We start from the raw sequence: 16,830 nt of genomic DNA, 5'->3' as shown, positions 1-16,830 counted from the left end.
AAGTAATTGCATTGTTAAAAGTGAACTGAGAAATACAAGATAATTTTTTTAATGATAGAAACTAACATTGCGTCCACATATCATGTTGCTCAAACAACAACTGTGACATAGTTTATTCTATCTTTACACGTTACGTGTATTGATTACAGAACCAAAGCGATGCATGAGAAACAAATAACAAGTGGCTTGAAGTCATTGACCGGAACGGAAACTGACATGCTTTTTGTAAAGACTGAGACCAATGCCAGTCCTATATTTCAACGATACATTTACATAGAAGTGTTCTTGTACGTCTTATCAAGGAGGCTGGGTGGTCAGATCTTCCTTTAGTTTTTAGATATGATTTGTTCTGTTGTAAACTATCATTTAGTAAAAAAAAATCCATACATTTTAGCTTTAAAATTTTAATATTTAAGGTCTTCCGTTTCCAACGGAAGACCTTTCTATTATTGTGCGGGTTAAGATTATTAGGGTTTTCCGTTTTTCAACGGAAAACCCTTCTGTTATTCTACTGTTTCTTATTATTATTTTTTTTTTTTTCCCGCAAATTTTGTGCACGAGATTTCTCGAACATTTTTTGTCTGATTGCTATGTAACTTTCAGGGTATGTAGATGATATTAATATCTCTAGACGTTTTTTTCAAATTTTTAAAATTCACTTCTGGTTATGAGTTATTGCCCTTTAATTGAAAATTGGGGGGTCTTTTGTCCAGAGTTGATCTCGGGAACTACAGATGATGGATGCATGAAATTTGGCGAAATTGTCGGTAACATTTTATAATTTTGCTGGCATGAAAATTTTGGTAATTTCTTTGTTAGTTTTTGAGCTATTTGTCGCCAAAGTTTAAGATTTTTTCGGGGCTGAAATTTTGTTGCTTTTTGTATTATGACCTTTAAACTAAAAATATTTTGTTAATACATATAGAACAAAAGTTGTTTAGAATAACGAGAGCTTTCATTTAAAATTAAGAAAAAAGGGCTGGCCCCTATAATTAGGGGTCAGCAGCTCATACACGTATTTTTCGGATAGCAAAAATCGTTATCATTTTATGAAAAAAAATTAATTTAGTTATTGTTAATATATTAAATAATGTCATTTGGTATCAAATTAAACAAGTTCTGTCCTATATTTTTTTTCAAATTTCATAAAACAAATATGTGAGAATCGTACATGAACGAGTTAATATGTCTACATAGACACACAAGCGAACAAATGTCACATTAAGGCCCAGGCATTTACTGCATTACGTTGTGTTGCGTCTTAGATAAATTGTTGTGATTCAATTTCATTTTTTTCATCTATATCATTTATGAATTCAATGAACACACATTATTTAAACGTTCTATGTGCAACTATTTGTCGGGGCGCCCCTGTTTGTGACCCCCGCGCGCGCGCGCCGAATGTAAACAGTAACGAACGGCATTGTAGAAAAGAGAGAGCCGTAATGCAGAAGAGAAGTTGTGTATTCTTTCGGTGTACACATGCATTTTCAAGTTACTGTGAAACATATGAACATGCACAGGGAACAATGCTACATATTTGTTTAAGGAGGATATTTTTCTCATGTGAATCGTTTACGAGGAAATTCTGACAGCCACACTTCTGTCGACGATCAGCCGTTGATAAGCTACGAGTAATAAAGGAGAAAAGATGGACATTAAAGTGTGTGATTTATGTGGATGTTACTGAAGAAGGTGAGGCTTTTACTCCTTTTAAAGTTTCTTGTTAACTGGTTAAAATTTAGTATATAGTATAGATGTACATGTAAGTACGTGCACACTGTTAGATGTTTTTGTTATGGTGTGGGTGTTTGTTTACTAACGTGTAATTTTTACATGTTTCATGGGTGTTTAGACTCGCTCGAGGTTCATGGGGGACTGGAAAGGGTAACTGAATTTATCTATTTAAAACAATAACAGATTGTGAATTTTCAACTCAAAATTCAAAGCAGGGTCTAATTAGAAACATATCATATATTCTTGTGCAGAGGACTCCAAATGTAGTCATGAATACCCTGTAGACATAACTTCAAGTAAATAAAATTGTATACTTCAGACTTCAGAGTTAAAACATGACTTTAATATCTTTATGATGCCGATCATTGTATCATTAAAGAGGTATAGCAGACCAACGGGTACCCGGTACATGTACTTGTACATGTACACTCGCGTGCCAAAAGTATGTCAATTTTTTTCCAAGATGGCCGCCAAAACTTTTGTTTACATCTTGAATAAAAGTGAAGCACCTACCTTATTCTTTCGTATTTTGACTTAATATTTTGTGATGAATCCTTTGGATGCAATCACTCTCCGACATCGTTTCGGAAGACTAGAATACAGGGATCGGAGGTAAGTTTTAGAAAGGTTATTCCACGCACACAGCAATTCCTGTTTCAAGTCATCGACGGTATGGATGTTGAAAATACGGCGTTTTACATGGTTTTTTAAAACAAGCCAAACATTTTCAATTGGATTTAAGTCGGGGGATTGTGGGGGCCAAAAGAAAGGTGGGATATCGTTTCTCATTTTCCAATTTTCCGTCTCTCGGGAGCGATGAACGGGACAGTTGTCGTCCATGAAATGCCAAGGCGAATTTCCGAAATATTTCACAATAACTGGCCATAAATGTTCATCTAATACACTGATATATTTTTGAGAGTTCATATTACCTTCAACAAAAGCCAAAATACCCGTTCCATGGTAAGTTATTGTCCCCCAAACCATCAGTTTTAAACTTCGTGTTGGTCCCTGTCCGAGGTATCCCAAACAAAAGCCTTTCCATTTCTCTTCTGTTTTTCTCCAAACTTTGATTTTACCATCAGGTTTTATTACAACTGTCATCTCATCACTAAAAATCACATTTTTCCAGTGTTGCTCAACTTTCCAGGTTAATTTTCCCCTGCAATATTGAAGTCTTTTTTTCCTGTTAACTTCCCTCACCCCCAATTTTTTTGCTACGGTTCTCCTCTGATATTTTTGTCGATGTAATTCTCGCTGGATAGTTCTACTTGAAACAGGTTTAGGCACTGATCTATTAAATTCCCCAGTAATATCCGTTAAAGTTTTCCTCCTGTCTTTTTTTACAATCTTTGATAATGCTGTTTGGTTGCGAACTGTCATGGATCGGGGTCGCCCACTTCGATAGTTATTTTCCATGCTGCCTCGCTCACGAAATCGCTTCAAAAACCTACTGATGGTTGAAGGAGCCAAATGCAGAATTTCTGCTACTTTTGCCGACTTTAATCCACTTTCATTAAGTGAAACGATGCTCTTTTTCTCATCGAGGGTGAGTTCTCTGCCCTTTCTACCCATGCTTGATGTTTACATTGACGATGTAAAAATAGCAGAAGTTATGACTACTTCCGGTGTACAAAGGATATATATAGCCTATGGCGGCTCGTTGGTGATAAAAATAACGAAAACCGTAATTGTTCAGTAAGATTTTATTGATGATAAACATTTATTAATTTTTATCGGCGGCCATTCTACCAGTTCACATAATTTTTCTTGTTTAGCAGTTATGATGTGTACTTAAATTGTCCTTGTTAATGTTTTAAATGTAATTTTTTAATCTCTTTTTTTAATCTGACTACTGGCAGTACTGGCGTGCGAGCAGTTCTCGCCGAGGACCATTTCTCGCTGGTGCACTGTTACATCATATTTTCGTATATAATTTTATGTGTTGATAAAATGACGTAACAATGCACTGGTGAGAAATGGTACTCGGCGAGAACTGATCGCACGCCAATATTGATTAATTACAGACAAAAACTGAAGATTGCGAGTGTTATTTTTAATTGAACAACATTGTTTAAAATAATTCTTTATATATGTGACGATCAGACCGGTTTGAATACCAGTGCCAGATAGCTCAGTTGGTAGAGCACCTGACTAGAGATTCAGGGGGCCCAGGTTCAAATCCCTTCATTATTTCTCCCATCCTGTTACAATATTGGTGTTGTGACCAACCCCTGGAACTAACAGGTTAACTCGATCCTGCCAGGGATGATCTTCGAGGGTGAAGATCATTTAAGGGTGAGGAATGTGACGGTCAGACTGGTTTGAATACCGGTGCCAGATACATGTAGCTCAGTTGGTAGAGCACTTGACTAGAGATTCAGAGGGCCAGGTTCGAATCCCACTTTGTTCCGTCGTTATTTCTCCCATCTTTTACATATACATGTATATCAGATAAATGACAGATGATTAAGGTCATCACATGTTTTGCAAGATGCAATAAGTGTTAAAAACCTTTACTTTACAACAGAATACATTTAAGTGAATATTTATGTTTCTTGTTATTATTTGGTGTGGTTTTCTTGACAGTGTCGCATAAACAATTTACCCGCTCCTAAAACACAAACTTTCTTTTTGTGGATTCAGCTTACCGCTGATTGGCTGCTGTTGCAGCAGACAAATAAGATATGCACGCACAAAACACAATGAACTTATCAGAGAATGAGTTGAGTTTATTTAAACTGTTGGAATTTGGGTATTTTTTTTTGAAAATGTATACTTGTGACAAAACATATATGTGGTACATACAGCTGTAGCTTTATGAAGAAAATTTTGGTTAGACCATATATACCTATCATGCAAGTAAATGATATTTACAAAAAACTTGCAATTTATGGCGCACGAAATATACGCTAGTTTTATAAAGATTGACATACATGTAATGTACCACATTCTTTGAAAAATAATCTATTACAAATTCTTCATTAAGTTTACTCATACATGTTTTATGCTTATTACACGTAGTATTGTTTTTAAAACATGTAATTTATAAGAAAATAAACAAAAACCCTCGCTAAATTTATTTGCAAACAAAAAATACACAGTAGAATTGATAAAAAATGGTATACCAAAAGCTAATACCAGTACATGTACTTTGACGCTGTTCGGTGGGTAATATTCGTTTGTAATTTACGAATTGAAATATTGACTGTTGCACTACAAGTATGGTAATAAACTCTCTCTCTCTCAAACTCTCTCTCTTTCTCAATTTGATAAGTGTTTATACCTATGAAATTTTTTTAATATTATGACTTGATATGCAAATTTTTGATCTTGTACTGCCTAAATGTTATGTCATGTATTGGGATATGTCATACTTATTACACTGCATGGTCAGTGTATTTTTTACAGAAATACTATGCATATGTTAATGTAAACACAGCTATTACTAGTACATGTATGTAAACACAGCTAATTATTTTTTTTATTTATTTCAGCTCAAAACAGACTCTTGTTACCACATGGCTTTTACCGGTACCTGTTGATTCTTGTGGGTCAGCTCCTGAGATTAACCTGTCACCTCTATCCACATGCATATTCCTTGTGTTCTACAGACTATTTACTGGTAATTCAAATTAAATCCGATAATGCATGAACAATAATGGAACTTGAAGAAAGCATCATGCCATGTTGTGGTTTGTGTTTGATAAGAAATTATGAAAACAAAATTAAGGCTGTTTAAAGAAATTCATAATTGCTGTGAAAATTTGTTTTTCAATAAAAGTATACAATTATGTTTCCTTTATTTTTTATTTCATAAAGATATTTAGATGTGTTTATATAATTGAAACCCCCCCCCCCCCCCTCTATTTAATTGTCTGCATTAAGATTACATGTAGGATATGTAAATGTACATTTGACTTTGAAATAACATCTGCTATGATAATTACTTTTGAAATGAACAAGAAACAACCTATTTCTACCTTTCTAAGGTATATATGCATAAAAAAGTAGAAAAACATGTCAAATTTGAACATTTTTCATTGAAATCAACTCTGTCTCCAGCTACCTGGGTGTGTTTGAATTTAATTCTAATTTAAGGCAGATGTCTAACTTGTAGGTTGTAACTTACTGTTTTAGCATGGTTAGAAGAAGACTAGAAATCAGAATAGATTAGATATTCACTAAATATGATTGTTAGCTTACTTTTTTCATGAAAACAAGAAATCACAAGCAGGACAGCTGTCTATTTGTTAATTAAAATGGTACAAATCATACAATAAACAAATAAAGATCACATTTTAGAATCATTGATGATTGTTTTCAAATATGTGTGAGAAATGACTCAAGGAAATTGCCACATGTTTCATAAAATTAGGTAAAACATTTCAAACCATGACTTTTTATGAAAATCAAAAGATTGGGGGGTGGGGGGTATACATGTAAGGGTATTTCTAAGTGATGTGAAGCTTTTATCATGATTATATCATGTAGGCATATGTTGTATTGAATAAGGTTTCCTTTTAAAGGTGGTTGAACAAAAGTTGACCTCTAAAAGGTCAGATAAAGATGTTTTACTATGGAGAACCCTGTAAATCTGTGTTTACTAAAGGAAATTGGAAATGGTGGGTTCACTTAAATGGCCATATTTTTATTAAACCTCAATGGAATTGGCAATATGTGGTATTCTTTTTCTCAGAATTGCATTAGCTTTCTTATTCTAAGACAAACCGTCTTTTCATAAAAATGTTAGTGTACTAAGTTAAAGATACAAGGAACAGTTTCGGATAAAGTACCGTCAATATTTTTTAAAATTGAGAGTGACTGTACTTGAAGGTTTATCATTGTTGGGTAGATTCATGAAATGAATTTTAATGATTACCAATAGTTAGAGGGATGTCTCTTGTTGGAATTGGTAAGCAATATTAAGGCCCCTAATTTTAAGTACATGAGAAGCAGAAATAAATTGTGAAACTTGCGGCTATGACAGATATGTTGACTTTACAGTGAAATTGAAGGTTACAAACGGGAGGTTATATAACATGAAATGTAGGTGGATGTGATATTATATGCCTATTTAGTATTTACTGGGTATGAGGACAATAGCAAGTTTATTGTCCCCCAAGACAGCAAATATTAAATGAGGCAAAGCCAAGGGAAATAGTAGCTGTTGAATGGGACAATAAACTTGCTATTGTCCGAATAGTCAGTTAATTGGTATTTCATTATACAGAAGAAAACTTTATTTGTCAGCGATGCACAATTTCTTGATGATAAACAAATTAGAGTTAAATCAAACTTTGTATTTAATGCGGCGATCTTATTAGGTCAGAGGTGTTCCGAGTTTAAGGTGATATGGGACACTTCCATGTTGTGACGTATTGTTTATCGAAATAAACAATAAAATAAAGTGTAATTATATAAGTACATGTAGTTTCTTCTCAAAAATGGTCACCTAACTCCTTAGCACAGTGGGTTAGAGGGTTTACTAGGAACCTGTAAGTCATGAGTTCGAATCCCGCTGGGGTTTTTACAATTTTTACCTTTTCAAATATTTTTAAAAGCTATTTTTTGGTTAACTATTGTAAAATTTGAAAATTCTAAACCGGTGAAAAGTTTTCAATTATATAGTACTTTAATCCACATTAATATCAACAGATGTCCCATACCACCTTAAAAAGGAGGGAAATCAAATTCTGCTAATGAATGGTTTTGATGACTATTCACCATGGGCAGATAGCATGGATACTATTTTAGATAAAAAGGCATGTTTATGCGGGCGCCTTCTAGTGATCAATTTGTCGGTCTGTCCATCCGAGATGGCTTGACAGGAGCATAGCTTCTCTCCCCTTGGCCCAATCTGGCTCATACCTCATCCACAGGGTTCCTTTGGTTGAAGGATGTGCAGTGACCTTGAACCATGTTTTTAGGTATAAGGTTAAGGTCATAGCAGAATTATATATATAAAATCCTTGTCTGGGGCATATCTTTTTTCCCTTTGGTCCAATCTGGCTAATACTCACAGAGTGTCTCTATGGTTAAACGATGTGCAGTGACCTTGCATGAAATTTCTAGGTAACGGGTGAAGATCATATCGGATCATGCAAAAATCCTTTTTTGAGAGCATATATAATTTCTACTAACCCCTATTTGGCTCAGACTTCACATAAGCAGAGCTTTTGAGTAAAGGGTGAAAGGGTGTGTAGTGACCTTGAACCTATTTTCAGTGAAAAGAAACTGTGAAGGTCATATCAGAATTATATCTTTAAAAATCCTTGTCCGGAGTATATCTTCTCTCCCTTTGCTCCATTCAGCCTCATACTTTACCCACATGATGCCTTTGTTCAAAATATATGCAATGACCTCGAATGATATTTGTAGATGAAGAGTCAAGGTCATATCAGATCACACAGAAATCCATATTTTAAGAGCATAGATATACTCTCCTTTTAGCCCCTATTTGGCTAATATTTTACCTTTACAGAGTTTATTGGTTAATGGCGTGCAGTGACCTTGAACCAAGTCTGTCAATGTGAAGGTCATAGCAGATCTTTTTAAAATTAGTTTTAAATAGTAGATTATTTTCCAAATATGCTTAATCTTGGTCAGATTGAACAAAAATGCATGTATGTTAGGGGGAATGAAATTGAATTAAAAGTTCTATGCCAGCTGGAAAAATTTCAAGTTATAGGTCAAGGTCAAAGCAGAATTCTCTGAAATAACATAAGCGGGGCCCTTTGAAATGTTCACCATTTCAATGTTGTCTGGTTCATAGTAATTTTACATAGAAAATATTCACAGAAGTACAGTAAAATAAACTTAACATCGATAAGTTTATGACAATTAATGACGCAACGAGCACACAGTACGAAAGGTCAACATTTTGAAAAGCAGTGAAGAGGAAAAGTTGCTCAGAATTATGTTTTAAACAAAATTGATTTTTTACATAAATTTTAATTTTGCATTCTGGGTTAAGAAAAAAGATGTTAGTTCAAGGTAAAGTAAACTTGTACCTAAAATGAAGTCAAATTTGTTAAGTCGTACTTAAACACATTGGTTTTTTTGTTAAGTCGTTCTTGAAATGGTTAAGGGTTTTTGGTTAAGTCGTACTTAAAAACATTCGGATCATGTTAAGTTGTACCAAGAATCATTCGATTTTTTTTTATCTTTTTGTACTTAGGTTTCTTTGTTACTAGATTAAGAACTCTGCTTCTTAGACGTACTTCTAGCGTTGCTTTCGACATGAGCGGAAAACCCACTCGTTGCTTTGCAACGAGCTTTGCTCTAGTTCTTATTTTTCTTTTTTTTTTTTTCTTCCTAGACGCGAACTTTGAGGCTTCATATCGTGCTCATTTCTGAACGGTTTTTGCTCAAATTTTCAGGGCTAATGGACTTTACAAAACACTATCTTCATCAGTTTATAAAAGTTAGAATTCCCTTTCCGTTAACGAGTTATTCCCCTTTTAAAAAATTTTGGGGCCTTTGGTTTCCAGACAAAGGCTCCGAGACTATGATAGCAGGGAATGGGAATCCAACGAATTTGAATAACAAAGACATTGAAGTTGTATACATCGGTTTTTGTTTTTTGATTACGTTCCTTATTTAGGAAAAGGTAGGGGGTTAAAAAAACAGGATTCGGAAGAGTGCGAAAATTTAATCATATTTTCCTTTGTATCTTTTAAACAAAATATAATTTGTTAAAACATGTAGAATAAAAGTTGTGCAGAATATCAAGGGCTCTCATTTGACACCAATAAAAAAGGGCTGGCCCCTTAAATTAAGGACCAATGGCCCCTAAAAGTTTTTGCTTAATAACTCAAAAACGGTTAGGATTTTGATATGGCTGTCGCTGGAAAAGTTGTTTGTTGGGATCTCATAAAGATCGTTACAATGTTATTTTGTAAGTGATTTGTGTAGTATGAGTGTAACAAGCTTTACATGTTAACATGTACCTGTTTTCATTTGACAAGTTAACGAAAGTCTTTGCGCGTACAACTGGCATAAAATTACGGCAGAAAGTATGCTGGTTTATACAAACGGCATTAATTCATAAGAATTTTTTTTTTTTAGAATACGTGCTTTTTTTTTTAGGAGTTTAAGTCATTGTTGTTAAGTTTTTATAATGCACAATCCTTAAAAACGGGATTTGGAAAACAAATCATTGTTAACTTTTTCTTTTCTAGTAAACCACAAAATATGGAATTAAAAACATCTATATATGCATTACATTTTAGTTATAAACTCCATGCATTTAAAATCTACCTTGAATCAGAGCTGTGTGTGTGTACCATTACGTAAGCTCTCCCTCGCCAGCGGCCGAGAAAATCGGTCACCATGGTCGCGGCTGGACTACCTAGCGGTCAGCGGTTATCTAATACACGAGAGTTGCGTCTCTCATATATGTGTTTATTTATCCGCAAACTCAAGAATTGTTTTCGTTTTGATTACACATATTTATGGATTAAACGATTGGGTGTCAATTAAGAAACCGTTCAGTTAATTAATAAAAGCAATGGCATTCTCAATCTAAAGCAAAAATAGACATAGATGAATTGTGGGTTTTAAGTTTAAAATAAATAACTTCTATTTGATAGAGTAAGGTCATTATACTGCAATCTTTTCAAAGCTTCCTGGGTTATGAGCTGTGCGGGTCTGTGCGTTGTACCTTTACGTAATCTATCGTTCGCCCACGGCCGAGGATCTCAGCCACGGCTGCACTACATAGCGGTTATTTAATACACAAGATTCGCACACCGAGACGCACACTTCCATGCATATGAACGTGTTTGAGTAAATATAGCCGTAAATACAAGAACTGATTTAATTTTATGTTATAAAAGTTTGTCCATTTTGTATTTAATTAAATTTGAGTGTAAATGAATATTAATGAACGATATTACTCCAAATCGGAAACATCGTCAGACATAAATTATTGGTTGGTTTGTTTAATATGTAAAATATTTTATAAACTGTTCAAATAATGTTTTAAATCAACAACAACAACAACAACCCCCCCCCCCCCCAAATATTAAACATTTAAATGATGATCATCCATCGCACATGGCTGAGGAGATCCGGCGCGAGTGGACAAGTGATCCGCGGTCGGTTCGTGATCTTCTACATGTACCTTATCACGCGTTCATGTTTCATATTTTGCACGGATTATTAGGTCTTTCCACCTTTCAGGTGAAAGACCTCTTGTTTTCTTTATGTTTTTTCTTCTTCTTCTTCTTCTTTTTTTCTATTTAGCTCGGGGTGACTTTTTTATTATTAGAGTTATCCAAACAATTTAAACTTTATGTAATTGCTCATTAAAAGTTATGGTACCAATTGACCCTGTGTCAAAGAACTCCCAGAACTTACAGAGTTATTGCCCTTTGAGAAGAAAATGCTTGTTATCGCTACTCCTCTGAAACCATAAGAGATACGGATTTGGAACTTTTACCAATGTCTTCATTACACTTAGATGGTTCTTCAATCTATTCATACAAAAAGGATTTGAGGCCCCCTCGTAGTAGTTATTGCCCCTGAAAGTATTTAAATTTCCATAAAATCACTTCCAATTTTTTTATTATTTATCATAGAGACTTCGGACCACTTGGGATGGAAGAGTCTACCTTGGCCGAACAAAATGACATAAAGGTCAAAGGTCAAGGTCATTTGAGAAGCTGTTAATTAACGAGTTTTTATATCTCTTTTGTTTAGGGTGGTAGAGAAAAACATTTTTATGGATGTAGTAGGACATCTTAAGACATTTTAAAATATAGCCCCTTGGCTCATACCTTTGAATAATTACAGAGTTATAGCCCCTATTGTACGAAATGCTTGTTATCGCTACTCCTCTAAAACTATAAGAGATAAAGACTTGGAACTTTTACCAATGTATTCAGTATACTTGGAGGGTTCTTCAATCTATTCATACCGAAAGGATCTGAGGCCCTCTTCTAGTAGTTATTCCCCCTGAAAGTTTTTAATTTTCTATAAAATCATTTCCAACTTTTTTATTATTTGTCGTACAGACTTCGGACCACTTGGAATAGAAGCGTCTACCTTGGCCAAACAAAATGACATAAAGGTCAAAGGTCAACGTCATTTAGAAGTCTTTTAATTAATGAATTTTCATATCATTTGAAATACAGAATTATAGTAAGGGTTTCAATAGCTTGCTGGATTGCGCAATAAGGTATTCAATTGGGTCAGCCAGGTATCACATCAAGTCCTGTGGCTACTCAAGTGGAACTTGTTATTCATTTTGTACAAAGACAGCTAGCCTGTAGAACACTCTCTTCTATTGTTAGCTTTACTGTTTATACGATTGTGTAAAGAATATTCACTTGGCTCAGTTTTGTTCATAGTAAGTGGAAAAAAATTCAGAAAAGTAATTAGATAAATCTTTACCGATATATACAACATGGAATTTTTAAAAAAAATGGCTTGATAATAATAAAAATAAAAAATCTCTTTTAAAACCATTTATCAATTAATGGCCTTGTGGTTTTCCCATTTTATAGTACAACATATATCATAGGTATAGTAATGTTTTGTAAATCTTATAGAGCAATCTAGCAATTCATTAAAATATTAGGTGGAAAGACCTCTAATTGTTCTCGAACAATTAGCCTACTAGTTATGTTTTCAACTATTATATTGGTTTAAGATGAAAAGATAAATTTATTTTACTTGTACAGTTGATTAAGCATTGATGTATACGAGAGCGTACAATTAAGGTGGTTTAAAAATCAAATCAAATTATAATCAATGTTTGCGGTATGTGCTAGCACGATAAAAGAATGTCCAGAGTTGAGGCATTCGATGAATATTTAAAAGAATATTCACATGAGTTTTAAACAACTTTGGATTAGATTCTATCGGTCACATATTAATCACTTCTGTAGTTTTTCTACATGTATACGTTTCATTGTGGAAGCGAACTCATTGCTGCTCCCCCCCCCCCCCCTCCTCCCGGCCCGCTGACAGGAGCTCGCGCTGGTATTTTTTTTTTTTTTGATTGGCGAAACGATATCAAGATCTGTCGAAAATCATTTTTAGTGGCTTCTTCTTATGTGTAACATTTTGTTTCACTTTCCCACCCGTTTGTTCATTCGGTCAGTCTGTGTTTAAAATTGAATCGCCACGTGCGACCGAGAATCTTGTGTCACTACAGCTCAGAACATATATAGCCCCGGGTCATCAATTCTTATGTAATTGAGTAACAGTTGGAATGGTGCTTTTACTACATAAAATAATAAATAAAAAAATCATCCACAAAAAATGTTACCGTAACTCAATAGTCAATACCAAAAATAAAATCCGTATGATTACAAACTGAAATCGGTTTTTCAGTATTCGGCGGGATTTGATTTTTCTTCTAACATTAGTATTTTTATTGGTTTTAGAGGTAACGATGTAAAAATACAAACAGTAAATAAATCTGATATTATTAACATTCATAATGTTGAAAAATATTTAAAATTAAATTAGTCACATTCGTTAGGAAACAATGTTATACAAACATCCGATAATTTTTTTTCTATGTCGTACCATTTGCGTAAATAAATATGTCCTTTACATACTCATGTACCTCAGAAAAAATTGAAATGATTAAACAAAAAAGAAAGTTGTAATTACTATTTTGGATTTTTTTTCAAAGTAATTTAACATTGTATTGAAAAGAACAAGAAATAAAAATGATTTAAATTTTTGACTCAATCTTCGTATTTATTACCGGCGCTCCTTACATGTATAACGGCGTACAGTGTATAGATTATCATGATCTATTTGAATTAAGTACCATACGTAAAGATTCCCATAATAATTAATTGCATGACTGTGTACATTGTAGGCAAATCCCTGTGCGTTAATTACTTTTAAGACCTCTTGTTTTCCGTCAACAGTGGTTTAAATAATTAAAATGATTACTTGTAAAAAAATCTATAATCGGGATTCCAAAGAACTTACTTCCCGCAATTCATAGAAATGATCAGTATGTTAATTCTATGTTTACATTTAATTTTGTTCATATAATTAATAAGTTTACTATCATTTAAATTGTGTGCTTCATCAAATGCTGATTCCGAATACCTTGAAGTCATAAATTTTCCATTGGCTATTGACAAAAAAAGAGACGCTTGACCATCCAATGAAAACAAATACACAGAGTTTGATTGACAGGTTCAGCCAGGTGCAGGTCTCACCCCCGAGGTTATGTGTGCCGCTTGCGCAAAGCCGAATGGTCTCAGTAAGAGTTATCGATGTCAATAAATAAAAAAAAAAATACATGCTTATCAAACCATGCTCGTGTAAGTTAAAGTTGATTACGGCTTGTTCCAACAGAAATCATGTTTTGCTAACCGTATTTAATATTTTTTAATATAGCGAATTTTAATATTGTACAGTCATTTTACCGGTAACGAATCAGCATGCGGTTTCGTCGTGCATGCAACTATTATTATCGGAATTACAAATGTTTTTATTTTTTGTTTAAATCGCGTTTCTTTGTCCTTCTAAATAATTGTAGTATAAAACTTCCGAAAATATAAAGGATGAATTACGGAGACAGTAATTTCAACACCCCCTCCATTTTCCTAGTTTCGAATTCGTTTCCCAGTATCGAATTAAGCGCCCTTTATCACTTCTGGCCGAATATTTTGAGGCGAATTAATTTCCAAAATATACTAGAGGTACATGTTAATGGACTTATAAATGAAGAAGGAAAACAATTGTGGGAATATGTCATTTAAACAAATAACATGATCGTTATTTTCATCATACCGTTTCCCCGTCAAATTGAAACCGGACTTGAACAGTTTTCATTTGCGTTACTTTACAATGTTGAATTTTCATAAAAACACTTTATAATAGTAATTGATGATAAGTAGTTGCCATTTTCCTTTGTTTTTCCCGTATATCTATCAATATATGCAGCCAAATAATACTTCTGTCGCAAAGAACCGAAACTATATAGGAAAACTACACGTGGTTCTATTTGAAGTCGTAATTTCATTCAAAGCTCCATTATAATTTGATATGATGCATTATCTTTTTAAATGAATTATATTAAATTTTACTAATTATCCACTTAACGAGGCCGAGTACAGAACGAGTACGCACGCTTTCGCGCAGCGTTTCATTTGTATTGTGACGTCATCTTTTTGCTTGGTTAACGCCATGGCGTGATAGTTTCAACTGCAGATATTCAGCGAAATTTGTTGAAAATAGCTCGTTTGATGCGTAAAATTAATGTTATATTGTGGAATAAACATAAATGTCTCGAAGTATAAGCTATATCTGGGCTTGGGTCGAAAACGTGAAGAGGGTTCTGCAAGCCTAGCCCTCTGTCACGTTTTCTTAACCCACCTAAATATAGCTTAATTCATATATTTCAAGACAGTAACCATGTATTTTATATTAATGACCCTTATTATGTGATGTTATGTATTTATTTATTACTTAGATATATCTGAATGTTCTAATAATACTTTAAAGATCACCATTTCCGCCTTTATCAAATAAAAACTAGCCATTATCTGACAAATCTGGGAAATTGGGCATACAAAAATCAACTTTGATAAGACCCCTGGAACAAACCAGGAGGTAAAAGGGTTTTTTTATTTCACCATTTGATGCCTTTTAGCAATAACTTTAATGTGTAGAACAGATAAAGAAATCCCTAGGGCAGAAGTTAAAAAAAATGTAAAAAATGTGCAAAATTGGTACATTTCAAGCAAAATCCCATAGGGTCCTATGTTAAAAATTAACAAACTTTGAGATGACCCCATAAACAAACGATGTGGTAAATGTTTTATTTTTTTTATCTTAAAATAATAATTATCTCAGTAGAAATTCATGTAAAAATATTCATTCAAAAATCTAGGGCAGAAAAAATTAGACCCGGCCTCGTTAATAGGGATCAATAACAAACTTATTTTCATAGTAAGGCTTAATTGTTTTCACACTTTCGTTTTTTCTGCTTTGAACTTCCGGCAGCTCATATGTGGGTCACATTTTTAATTTGTAAACAATTCGGTAAATAATCGTACAAATGGCAAACAACTTCACGCACTGATAGAATATTTATTTCTGTTTTATAATTACCTAGCTAGGATTTTTTAAAACCTCAACTTCGTCTTCAACCAATAATTTTTCTAAAAATTATTCGATATTGGCAAATATTCGTTACCGGTAAAACGACTGTACATGTACCAGTACTGAAACATCGTATAAAAACGTTATATATACATGTACTCTGTAACTAGTCGTCTTTTAATACATATACCTTTCTTTTGTTTGTTAAAAATAAATTAAATTTTGTAAAATGATAAGTATATCATTTCTTCTAGATTTTTTTTCATGAAAATACCTACAAAAGAGTTTTGCCAATCACAAACAGTTTAAAGTACATGTAATGTAAAACACGGGCGCCATTTTGAAACAAATTGTCAGAGAGTTCCGAATAAAATCTGATGAACGTTTCACATGGTTCTCGCACGCTTTGCTCGAAACGATTTACACGCTTTGACCGAAACTCTGCACGCTTTGTCCGAAACGCTAAACGGTTTACACGAAACGCTTCACGATTCACACGAAACGCTAAACGGTTAACACGAAACGTTTCTCGCACGTAAGTCGCACGCTTTTTTGGTGTAGTAGTACGTTTCAAGGTCTGTAAATTTTGTCAGCACGCAACAATTCTAAATTGCACATTGTCTTCATAAATTTAGAAATATTTAAATAAAGAAGTTATCTTAGAGTAAAGGTTACGTGTTTTGTAAACGGGCTCGGTTTAAAAAAAAACCACAATTCCTGACATGACACATGAGTACATACTGTTTATAACAATGCTTGCTATTCTCTGAAAATGTAACTCGCCATTAAATATCTCATTTTTTAGATAATGTTTGTTACGATTACATAAACTGTGTGCGACAAATAGTTTTCCTAAAACATTTTCTTTTTCAAAACACGTTTTATATGCAGGCTTTCAATCACAACACGTTTTTATAACAAAAGCAGAACTGAAAGTTAAGTAATTATAATCGTATGACACCATATCACATATATTTTCAACTCACAGCAACAACGGAAGACCTACTC

General features: G+C 33.7%; 1 protein-coding gene and 1 long non-coding RNA gene across 2 annotated transcripts in view; one reads left to right on the top strand and one right to left on the bottom strand.

Annotated features, from left to right (window-relative positions):
• Positions 1-16,830, bottom strand: part of LOC105327934 (heat shock 70 kDa protein 12B) — a 49,085-nt gene that overhangs the window by 27,250 nt on the left and 5,005 nt on the right. The window lies entirely within an intron of this gene.
• Positions 1,206-5,531, top strand: LOC136272747 (uncharacterized). The gene is made up of 2 exons (XR_010710794.1): positions 1,206-1,695; positions 5,235-5,531. It is a non-coding gene; the product is annotated as an uncharacterized lncRNA (long non-coding RNA).

Source organism: Magallana gigas, chromosome 2 (genome assembly GCF_963853765.1).
Source record: "Magallana gigas chromosome 2, xbMagGiga1.1, whole genome shotgun sequence".
Lineage (NCBI taxonomy): Eukaryota > Metazoa > Mollusca > Bivalvia > Ostreida > Ostreidae > Magallana > Magallana gigas.
This window is presented reverse-complemented; position numbering and strand designations above follow the sequence as displayed.